The sequence below is a fragment of the Schistocerca cancellata genome, chromosome 9, assembly GCF_023864275.1.
Source record: "Schistocerca cancellata isolate TAMUIC-IGC-003103 chromosome 9, iqSchCanc2.1, whole genome shotgun sequence".
In the NCBI taxonomy this organism is placed as follows: domain Eukaryota; kingdom Metazoa; phylum Arthropoda; class Insecta; order Orthoptera; family Acrididae; genus Schistocerca; species Schistocerca cancellata.
In genome coordinates this window covers 299,676,773-299,689,064 of record NC_064634.1, presented here as the reverse complement: position 1 = coordinate 299,689,064, position 12,292 = coordinate 299,676,773, and the positions used below count along the sequence as shown (strand labels likewise).

At 41.7% G+C, this 12,292-nt stretch overlaps 1 protein-coding gene across 1 annotated transcript in view; it reads left to right on the top strand.

The window, feature by feature from the left end:
• The first annotated feature begins 2,456 nt into the window (after positions 1-2,456).
• LOC126100287 (cyclin-dependent kinase 12-like) overlaps positions 2,457-12,292 on the top strand; it is a 182,987-nt gene continuing 173,151 nt past the window's right edge. Inside the window, exon 1 of the mRNA XM_049910894.1 lies at positions 2,457-2,556. The gene's annotated coding sequence lies outside the window, so the exon portion shown is untranslated. The remainder of the gene's footprint in view (positions 2,557-12,292) is intronic.

Genomic DNA, 12,292 nt, shown 5'->3' with positions numbered 1-12,292 from the left:
AGATGATGAATGTCATGGCAAGTCATGTCAGATTTGGTGACGGTTACGCGAGCGAGACAAACTGAAAATTACTGAAGTAAAGATTACAGCAAATGAAATTCATCTTTGCCGCCGGCCGCGGTGGTCTAGCGATTCTAGGCGCTCAGTCCGGAACCGCGTGACTGCTACGGTCGCAGGTTCGAATCCTGCCTCGGGCATGGATGTGTGTGATGTTCTTAGGTTAGTTAGGTTTAAGTAGTTCTAAGTTCTAGGGGACTGATGACCACATATGTTAAGTCCCATAGTGCTCAGAGCCATTTGAACCATTCATCTTTGCCACAATACCTTATTAAAGACTACAAATATCGAAAGATAAATCCTTTATCTTTAGGCACCTGTTAAAAGTGACTATATTATTAATCAATCGAACAAAACGTAAATGAAAATAATGAAGAACATATATTGAACCGCCAAAGAAACTAGTATAAGGTTGCGTATTCAAATGCAGAGATATGTATACAGGCAGAATACGGCGCTGCGGACGGCAACGCCTATATACAACAACAAGTGTCTAGCGCAGTTGTTAGATCGGTTACTGCTGCCACAATGGCAGGTTATCAAGATTTAAGTAAGTCTGAACGTGGGGTTACAGTCGGCGCACGAGCGGTGGGACACAGCATCTCCGAGATAGCGATGAAGTGCTGATTTTCCCGTACGACCATTTCACCAGTGTACCCTGAATATCAGGATAGCGATGAAATGCGGATTTTCCCGTACGACCATTTCACCAGTGTACCCTGAATATCAGGAATCCGATAAAACATAAAATCTCCGACATCGCTGCGGCTGGAAAAAGACCCGGCAAGAAGAGAATCGTACAACGTGACAGAAGTGCAACCGTTCCCCAAATTGCTGCAGATTTCAATGTTGGGCCATCAACAAGTGTCAGCGTGTGAACCATTCAACGGAACATCGTCGATATGGGCTTTCGGAGGCGACGACCCACTCGTGTACCCTTGTTGACTGCACGACACCACAAAGCTTTACATCTCGCCTGGGCCCGTCAACAAATATGATGTACTGTTGATGACTGGAAGCATGTTGCCTGGTCGGACGAGTCTAGTTTCAGATTATATTGAGTGAGTGGACGTGTACGGTTATGCAGACAACGTCATGAAACCACGGACCCTGCCATGTCAGCAGGAAACTGTTCAAGTTGATGGAGGCTCTGTAATGGTGTGGAGTGCGTGCAGTTCGAGTGATATGGGAACCCCGATACATCTAGATGCGACTCCGACAAGTGACGCGTATGTAAGCATCCTATCTGATCACCTGCATCCATTCATGTCCATTGTGCGTTCCGACGGACTTGGAAAATTCCAGCAGGAAAATGCGGCACCGCGCACGTCCAGAATTGCTACAGAGTGGCTCCAGGAACACACTTATGAGTTTAAACACTTCTTCTGGCCACAAAACTCCCCAGGCATGAACATTATTAAGCATATCTGGGAAGCATTGTAACGTGCTGTTCAGAAGAGATCCCCACCCCTTCGTACGTTTTCGGATATATGGATAGCTCTGCAGGATTCTTGCTCTCAGTTCCCTCCAGCAATACTTCAGACATTAGTCGAGTCCATGCCACGTCGTGTTGTGGGACTTTTGCGTGCTCGAGGGGGTCCTAAACGATATTAGGCAGGTGTACTAGTTTCTTTGGCTCTTCAGTGCCTTAATACTACAATATTAAAATATTTTTGGTCGATTTGTAGCTTACTTGACGTGAGTAATTATAATCACATGGCATATGATGGAGTACTTTTACAGTATCAGTCTTATTTTCCTTTAGCTCATAGTAATAATTTAGTCATTTTTAACCGACGGCTGAAGGTGTAGGATTAATTCCGAAACCGGTAGCCTTTAACGAGGGAAATTATAGCAGAACCGAATTTTATTCCTTGCAATTAATAAATGATAAGTCAGAAGTGGATAAGTTTATGATCTACAGATATTTTGTGCAAATAACGCTCTCCTGGCCACTACCAAGTACGCACCACGTTTGTTACTTAAACAGTTCTCTTAATGCGTAAATAGGTGTTTAAGTGAAATGGAGACATCGCATGCGTAACAGAGAGAAATGGCGTAAACTGAAAAGAAACACTGCTTCTGTACACGTTCGGCGAGAAAACTCCGTTCGAGGAATTCCGCATGCCTCACTGGAGTGGGCCAAGGGTAGATGCATTATTGATTAAGGTCACAATAGAGCAATAAAGCCAGTGGTACCACTACAGTTCGACTCCACTTCGCTGTTGTATGTCAGTTTTAACTCGAAGCGCAGGAGTTCGTCGGCACTCAATAACAGCAGATATATTTGGAAGAGGTTGCAGCTTTTACTCTAAATGTCATAAAGATTTCAAGATCACAAGAATAGGAAATAACAATTCGGAACATCGCCTTTAGCCGCAGACAGCGATCGTGCAGGCGCAAGGAAACGGTTTTAGGGCCGAGGTCTTTTCCTTGAGAGAGCTCGCTGGCACGTCAGAAGCGAAGCGGTCTCCGAGCAGGCAAGCCGAGCAACTACAGGTACGTGTCTTGTCAGTGTAAACAGTGTGAGATAAGTGAGGGCTTTTTCAGTATAGGAGCGTGCACTATGTTCACTGCTTCAAGTTTAATTGTCGCTGACGGTAAGAGTCAGTACAGGACTTAACGGTTCCGACAAATGACATGGAAAGACGATACGCCAAACGCTGAAGATTATTGCGGGCGTGCTCGTTTGCGAACAACGTGGTAAGCAATAGAGAATCGTCAACAGTAGGATGTATTGTCTCAGTACTAAATAAGATGTATTACGAAAAGAAGGGATTACTAAGTCGATCGCTTTTACTGCTCTTTTGAGTATTTGTAAGCTGCGTAATTAGGTGTGCTAAACATGCCAAGCCGGTTTGGAGTACACTCGAGCTGAAGGGCTGCTTTCGTTTATCTTAATTAATATAATTATATAGTTGTGCCTGTTAGCTAATGTACCGTTATTTTATGATAGACGAAGCAAGTAAAAGTTATGCCTTCTACGAAACTTTTTCATTTTACTTTTATGTTTTATTCTACAAGACCATTACAACATTGTCATACGAATGTACAGCATGCCACCACATTAAATTAATACTTTTTAAAGTAAAACTGTTGAAGTAAGGATTAGTAACCGCCCCCTACCCGATTCTTTAAAGAATGAATAAAACAGCTTCAAACACTGGAATGGAATGGTCTTTGTAATCTGACTCCGTTTTAAGAAAGTCTAGTTTTTCACGCTTATCAAAATTTTTGACGTCATATCTCCTGAATTGTGTGCAGTACATTGATATAATTTTGCAGGTACTTTCAATACTATATGTGGATGGTTTCTATAAAATGTGTTGCGAATAGATTTACTAGTAAAGAAGAAACAAATGATAGCGTTATACCTGATGCTCTAATTTTACTGAATGAACAGCGAAAATGTAGCAAGCAATAAACTTTTTACTTTTCATTATTTTGTGGGTAGTATAGAGAGAAATGGTTTAGAATAGGCTCGAAATGTTTTCTAAAGTTTATTGGAAGCCACTAAGTGCTCTCATTATCAAATAATGGATAACTTTATTCTAGGTAATTTGCGAGCCGTCAGTTGGCTGTATCAAGACCCCTAGACAGTTACCAATTTTAATACTTAACTTACTGTGTTAAACTTTTAACGCAGGATTATACCACTTAATGAGTAAATTATGACATTTTCAGATTCGGTGAATAATAATATGAAACAGCGAAAATCAAACTTTTGTTGTCTTTGGAAGTCGTTATGCAAATTAAAATTGTTAGTATTCGTCATGAGTGTGAAGATAACGTCCATGGCATGATATTCGAAGCCATATTCGTAAAATGTAATATCTACATCTGCACAAAAGCCACTGTACGATGTGTGGTGGAGTGCCAATATCATCGATTTTCTTTCTTGTTTCATTCGATGCTGAGCGAGGGAAGAGTGACAGTCTAAATGCCTTTGTATGGGCCCCAATCTCTTCTATCTTTTTCTCATTATTCCTAAGCGTGCTATGCGATGCTGGCAGCGTAATGGTGGCACTATCTTCAGTAGAAATGGTTCAAATGGCTCTGAGCACTATGGGACTTAACATCTATGGTCATCAGTCCCCTAGAACTTAGAACTACTTAAACCTAACTAACCTAAGGACAGCACACAACACCCAGCCATCACGAGGCAGAGAAAATCCCTGACCCCGCCGGGAATCGAACCCGGGAACCCGGGCGTGGGAAGCGAGAACGCTACCGCACGACCACGAGATGCGGGCTATCTTCAGTAGACGTACTCTAACTTTACCCACAGGGTTTCGCGAGAACTACAGCCCCTTTCTTGCATGTGTTCCCATGTAAGTGCACCGAGCTTTTCTGTTACACTTTCGTATTGTACCTTATATGATGCGACGTTCTCGATATGTTTACCGCTAATCTTGTAATCAGATACTACAGGGTTCTTTCTCTTTGTTCTAGGCATCGTAACCTGTTTAACTACATTTAAAGAGAACTGTCATTCATTACACCTTGCAGCAAATTTGCCCTAATCTTTCTGCAGTGCCTTACGATGGTCCAAAGAGGATGTTTTGCTGTACGCAACACTACCGTTAGCGATCAATCTTCTTGTGCCTCTGATCTTTTTTGACAGATCGTTTATACAGGGTGTATCATAATTAATGGCGTAAACGCATACAGTTGAAAGTACACGATATTAGAAGCAAAAGAGTCTCAGTAAACATAGGGTCGAAAATGCATACCTTAAGAGCTACGAGCAATTTTTCATCTTCGATACTGTGAAAAAATCTCTTCTACTGCAAGTTCTTTGCTTTCCATGTTTTGGGAACTGGTAGTATGGACCAAAACAAGAAAAAAATGTCCAACAAATATGTGCTCTAAAACGCATACCTTAAAAGTTACGAGCACTTGATCATTAGAAGACTTGTGTTTCAAAGTAGCAAAGATGAGCAAGCGCTCATAGCTCTTTGTTGTAGTTGTGGTCTTCAGTCCTGAGACTGGTTTGACGCAGCTCTCCATGCTAATCTATCCTGTGCAAGCTCCTTCATCTCCCAGTACCTACTGCAACCTACATCCTTCTGAATGATAGCTCTTATGGAATGCATTTTAGAGCACATGTTTACTGGACTTGGTGAGGGTAATTTAGTATTGCGGGTATTTTATCACCGATATCCATAACTTGCTTACAAACATTTAGCGGTAAGTCCAATTTTTATTTTCCTAAAATCATCCAATCTCAAGTTAGGGTCAAGCCTTTCTAATTCAATTGTATTTTAATGTAGGCCAATCTGAAGATGCCTTGAATTAGGCGAAAAGCGCGTCAGTATTGAATTAATAAAAGCAATGCAACATCGCAAGCAGGTCTATTTTCTTCTCCTGACATTATTAGGTTGGTGCGTAAGTTCGTAGCGTTTTTGTTTTGCATGCTGCTATTCCGCTTGCTATGGGTTTATTTATCGATTGTGATCTTTATTTGAAGCTCACTGTTGCTATTTGAATTTACATAGTATCATTTTGTTATTGGAGATAGTGAACGGAGATGTGGACACCAGAAAATGAAGTGCCAAGTGGAGAAATCGGAATATTTCGACATATTTTTCTTTTAGAGTTCTATAGTGAGATGACAGCAGCGGAGGCAGCCACAAACATTTTCACCATGTATGGGGATAATCTGATTGGATAGAACACGGCAAGAAAATAGTTTTCTCGTTTTAAGGAGGATCGTTTTGACATTAGTGACTCTCCATGTTTAGGAATACCTTCGGGATTTGATGTCGATCTTTAAATGATTTTATCCACAGTGAACTACGCCAGTATACTCGACAATTGGTGAATGTGATGAACTGTGATCATTCCACCATCGCGCGACATGTGCCGACGATTGCGAGGTTCAAAACGGTACGAAATTGTGCACCACCCAATATTATTAAGATCTGTTACATAAAGATTATGTGATTAGTGACTGATGGGTTTGCAGTGCTGGGACTGTAATATTCTGCTTACGTACTGCAGTAGTACATTGTCAGTTTGTCGCAGCCAAATCACTTCAGGGAACGTCTATTAGTAGAACCTATTTTACCATTAGATCACTAGTGCTACCGCAAGTGCTCAAGAGGACTGTGTTAATTTGGTTTATATGTCTAGTGACGAGTGCCGCCAAGTTCTACTACCACAGTTTTCCTCGACTGTTATGATCTGGCGCAGTACATAACAGCAAGGACTGTTACGACCTTACCGTTTTTCTCTGTCCTACACATTCTGTGTAGAACGTAGTTTGTGATAACTGATACTAACGATGACGCAGAGGCCGATGAAACAAACGGCGATTCCTGTGGTCGATGACAGCGGAGTTCACGAAGTGAACGGCTAAAAGTCCAGAGCGTTGCGAAAGTCGTATGCGTGCCACGAACAGTCCAGGAAGTGATCCGAATCGACAAACGTAAACACATACAAGGTCAATCACACTATCAATGGCACGTATCGAAGGTTTCAGAGAATAGCGAGAAGTATCGAACTAGTACGGGCCGCGATATTTACGTAGAATGTCACGTCCATGGGAGCGATCTGCGGCCGTGATATGAAGCTGGAGTATCTCCGTCCTTTCTTCCACATCGATACCCGGGTTGGTGGGCAACCCCAATCACCGTCAGATACAAAAATATGTTTCAGTTAAGACCCGATGCTCGAGCCAATCACACGTTTGCGAAGAAGGATCGTACACTGCTGGAAAAAAAAAATTAGTACACCAGGAAAGACGACGTCTACTTTGATCCGATGACGACACATGCCACCTGGGAGATAGTAGACGTATTCTTAGGGTCCCAACGTCGTCCACCAACAGATAGCGTAGTGGCGTAGCTACCAGAGCGCCATCTGTGTTTACCCTTTAACAGGGAGTGCTCACAGCCAGAAGGCTTTGTGTGGTGCAAACGTCTGAAGCAAGCAGTCAGCCGCGCCACGGAGACGCACTCGTGCTTCCTACAGCCAACTTAGCGAGTTTGAAAGGGGTCAAATTGTGGCCTTTCGAGTGGCGGGGTGGTCCTTTCGGGGGACTGCCGCGCTAGTTGGACGTGCTGCCTCAGTTGTGCAACGATGATGGCATCAGTGATCACGTGAACAGTTTCACACTTGTAGACGGGGTTCTGGACGTCCAAGCAGCACAGACGTCCACCAGGATCGTCGTATTGTAAGTGCAGCAGTCGCAGATCGTGCAGCTACCACAGCACAGATGAGGACTTGTGAGCCCAGACGTGTCAACACGAACTGTTGCGAGCCGGTTTCTAGCAGTGGGACTACCGGCACGCACACCTCCAGATCGTCTTCTACTCATGCCATACCATCGACGTACACGGCTAGACTGGTGCCATCAGAGGATCACTTGGAAGATAGAATGGCATGAAGTGATCTTCCGCGATGGAAACAGATTCGGCCTGCACGCAAGTGACGGTCGTTTGCGCGTGCGATATAGACCTGGTCTCCTACAGTGCATTTGTCCAAGACACATTGGCCCCAGCCGATGCCTTATGGTCTAGGGTGCCATAAGCTACAAATCTCGTTCACCTTTGGTGTTTCTGGAGGGCACGCTAGCCAGTGGTCGGTGCATGCATAATGTTGTTAGACTCATTCCTTTGCCGTTCTTGCAAAGGGAAGATGATGTGTTGCTCCAACAGAATAATGCTCGCCCACACACTGCACGGTTAGATTAGATTAGTTTTTCGTTCCATAGATCCGTGCTGAGGACATCCTCGTGGATGTGGAACATGTCAATTTTTTTAAAGCTGAAATAACAGCACTAATAGTATGAGTATATACAATACATCATTTGTTTCTATTAAAAAATTCGTCATTGGAGTAGAAGAAGTTGGCCACTAGTAGGTCTTTCAGGCTCCCTTCAAACTGATCTTTATTTGTAACTAAATTTTTTATGTTTGCTGGCAAATTATTGAAGATGAGTGTTCCTGAGTAGTGGACCCCTTTTTGAACTAAAGTAGGTGCTTTTAAGTCCTTGTGCATTTTTGTTCCTGGTATTGTATGTATGAACTGAGCTGTTTGTTGGAAAAAGAGACATATTATTTAGGACAAATTTCGTTAAGGAGTAAATATACTGAGAGGCAGTAGTTAGTATACCCAGTTCTTTGAAGAGGTTTCTGCAGGACGTCCGTGAATTTACTCCACAAATAATACATATTACACGCTTTTGGACTCTGAAAACTTTTGTTTGACTTGAAGAGTTACCCCAAAATATTATACCATATGCCATTATGGAATGAAAGTAGGCAAAGAATGCAAGTTTTTTTCATTTTTATGTTGCCTATGTCTACTAACACTCTAATTGCAAATATAGATTTGTTAAGGCATTTCTGCACTTCTGCGGTGTGCTCCTCCCAAATGAATGTATTATCAAGTTGTAATCCCAGGAATTTAAGACTGTCAACCTCTTCTATCTGCTCTTCTTCATACTTTATGCATATGCTGGATAGAAACCTCTTACAGGTTCTGAATTGGATATAGTGTGTCTTTTCGAAGTTTAATGTCCAGTGAGTTGGCTTTAAACCATTTATTAATATCCATGAAAATATCATTAGCAGATCTTTCTAGAACTACATTCGACATACTATTTATTGCAATACTTGTGTCATCTGCAATCAAAACGACCTCTGCTTCTGGCAGTGAAACTCAACGTGCTCTGCAAGATGTGCAGCAACTTCCTTGTCCAGCACGATCTCCAGGCTTGTCTCCAGTCGGGCACGTGTGGAATACGATAGGACATGAAATGACTCGTCAACCAATAACTCTTACAGAACTACGTGAACAGGTCGAGCAGACGTGGCATAACCTACCTCAGGACAGTATTCGCCATCTGTACCATCGACTGGATGCCAGAGACAGTGCCTGCATTCCCACCCATGGAGGCTACATAACGTACCAATGTGTGTGTTTCATCATGGATCGAGAAATGGCACCTCAGAACCGCTTGTGCACTCGTCTGTAAATGTAATCATTTCACGAACTCCAGATGCACTACTGCAGCAACAAATCTTGAATGAACTGGAAATCTCTGAAAGAGTGCACCATTTTTTTTCCCGGCAGTGTATTCTGGTTACTAGTCGACGATGTGGCACAGTGTTGAAGAAGATGAAATGTATTTGTTGACATGCATCCATTGTTTTTAAGATGTCTCGCATCAGTGAAGAAAGCTAGTGCTTTTCCTGAATGTTGTATGGTACTGTTGGGTAGAAAATCCCCTAGGGTTCAGTGATCTAACTCGAGAATGGTTTCATTCTTCGCACCGAATTTAGTGTCTTGAGAGTAACTGTTTTGCTGTAGATGACTGTGACGTGTGGTTGTTGAAAGGAATCTCGTATTTGTATTGTCGATGACGAAAGAGAAGAAAGAGGGTGAACCTCGGTGCTGATAAATAGACTACTCCCCTCGAAAAAAACAAAAGGGCGACGAGCTCGAAGTACTCATCCAACGGATGGATCACCCTTAACAATGTCACATATCCTCTCTACGTGACAAACTGCGGAGGGGTATTAAATGTAATTCGAGACTTCGCTGCAAATTATAGTGATTAGGAGGTTTACGCCACCACCAGTCCTACCATTGCCAGCTAAATACTGTAGGCACAAGTTTCTACTACCAGTTTTCATAGCAGCTAACCTCAGAGTCTAGTGCCCTACGTGTCTCACTTGTGTAGATATGTACCACTACATTTCACAAGCCACCTTATGGTGTGTGGCATAGCATACATGGTATTCTATTGTCACTTCCTTCTTTCCTGTTCCATTCACCAAAGACCAGCGGAAAGGAACATTGAAGAGTGGAGTTGGAAAACGTTGTAACTGCCAAATCTGACATTTGTCAGGAAGATGATAAACCAACGTGTCTCTATTGAGATCTGTATCCAAAAAAAATGATACCATAGAATTATGCTGCTCACCGCATCACCAGAGTATATAATGAGACAAATTACAAAGTAAATACTACATTAAGAACGTAGTAATTGCCGTACCAGGAAACCGACTGATTCTAAATATCAATAGGACAGTTTTTTGCAAGTTGATTCTTGCAAAGAAGAAAATAGCAACCAGTCACTATTAATAAAGCTACTGACTTACTGTTTTCTTTTCCAGCAACTAATGAAAGCAACGAAAAATGTAATGTAAACGTGAACAGCCGTCTCAAAATGAACCTGTCAGTACGAAACCGGTAACGGAGATATTTAGTAAATGAACATTAATTGTGGCTGATTGCTGTTTTCTTCTCTGAAAGATCAACTTGTATTTTGTACGCAGCCATGGGCTCAGAAATGTCAGTTATCGACAAAAGAGCAGAAAGAAAGTTTTCGTTTATAGTACCACTAATACTGAGACACTGTGTTTTGTTTGTGACAAAAAGAATACCGTAATACAGCATTAGGTTTCTAACTAGTAGAACTGTAGTCAACAAAAATCACTTCTCATACTTTTTAAATTTTAGAACTCCTGAGGGAAGCACAGCGTGACACAAAGATCAGCGCCGGCCCGAGTGGCCGTGCGGTTCTAGGCGCTACAGTCTGGAACCGCGTGACCGCTACGGTCGCAGGTTCGAATCCTGCCTCGGGCATGCATGTGTGTGATGTCCTTAGGTTAGTTAGGTTTAAGTAGTTCTAAGTTCTAGGGGACTGATGACCACAGCAGTTAAGTCCCATAGTGCTCAGAGCCATTTGAACCATTTTTGAACAAAAATCAGCTAGAATCTCACTACTTTTCCCTACATGGCATTTTCGCGAGATATACGTATGAGGAAGCAAATATATTGGTTAACTTTTCTACAAACCCTTCACGTTTTCTGAACAAAATTTCATGTTTACTGAATTAACCTTTCATGCTTACTGAAGTAACCTTTCTCATTTACCGAATGAACCATTTGCATTTACTGAACGACCCGTTTGTGCTTACTGAATGAACCTTTAAAATTTACTGAACAAGCCTTCCATATTTACTGAATGAACCTTTCATCTTTACTGAATGAACCTTTCACAGTTACTGAATGCTTTCGAGCTTACTGAACAAATCTTTCGCATTTGCAGAACTAACCATTTGCATTTACCAATTAAACCGTTCATGCTTACTGAACAAACCTTTCACACTTGCTGAATGAACCTTTTGAGTTTAGTGAAAAACCTTCCTTGTTTACTCAAAGAACCTGTAACAAAACATTCTGCTTCCCTTTACATTTTCTCTATTCCTCTATCAGTCCTATCTGATGCCAGTCCCAGAGTGGAGAGCAATACACAAGTTTCGGCCAGTCAAGGTTTCCACGGGTTCCTGTTGTCTAAATCGTCTACTATATTGCAGCTAGGCAATAACCTTTTATCGATTTGTACTCACTTATTTCTGGTTATAAACCTTATCTCACTGATATCAACAGTATCTAAAGCAGGGAACTGTCACATCGATAAACTATTCTAATTTTTCATTAGATGAACCTTACATAACTAGAATAATTCCTGCCTTTAGACAAGCTAACAGTTTTCTAAGTCTCTTGTGGTTTTGTTTCTGTAAAAGATAACAAAAATTAGGACTAACTTATTACTTTAATATTGTGGAGACGCTTGTATTACTTATATATCGCAGGAAACTGCCTATCATTTACACTGCTATTCTCAAAATATACTATCTGGCACGTTGTAAACATTTCAATGTTGCAAAAGTAGATATATGAAGTATACAAAAGTGCAGATTATATTCCAGAAAATTTTATATTCAATATATTGTTGAGACAAATACATTATCAGGGGTTCAGTACGTGTCTCTGTGACACTGAGTGGTAATATACATACGAATTCTTTACAGAAATAGAAAAACTGGTAGAAGCCGACCTCGGGGAAGATCAATTTGGATTCCGTAGAAATATTGGAACACGTGAGGCAATACTGACCCTACGACTTATCTTAGAAGCTAGATTAAGGAAAGGCAAACCTACGTTTCTAGCAATTGTAGACTTAGAGAAAGCTTTTGACAATGCTGACTGGAATACTCTCTTTCAAATTCTAAAGGTGACAGGGCAAAATACAGGGAGCGAAAGGCTATTTACAATTTGTACAGAAACCAGACGGCAGTTATAAGAGTCGAGGGACACGAAAGGGAAGCAGTGGTTGGGAAGGGAGTGAGACAGGGTTGTAGCCTCTCCCCGATGCTATTCAATCTGTATATTCAGCAAGCAGTAAAGGAAACAAAAGAAAAATTTGGAGTAGGTG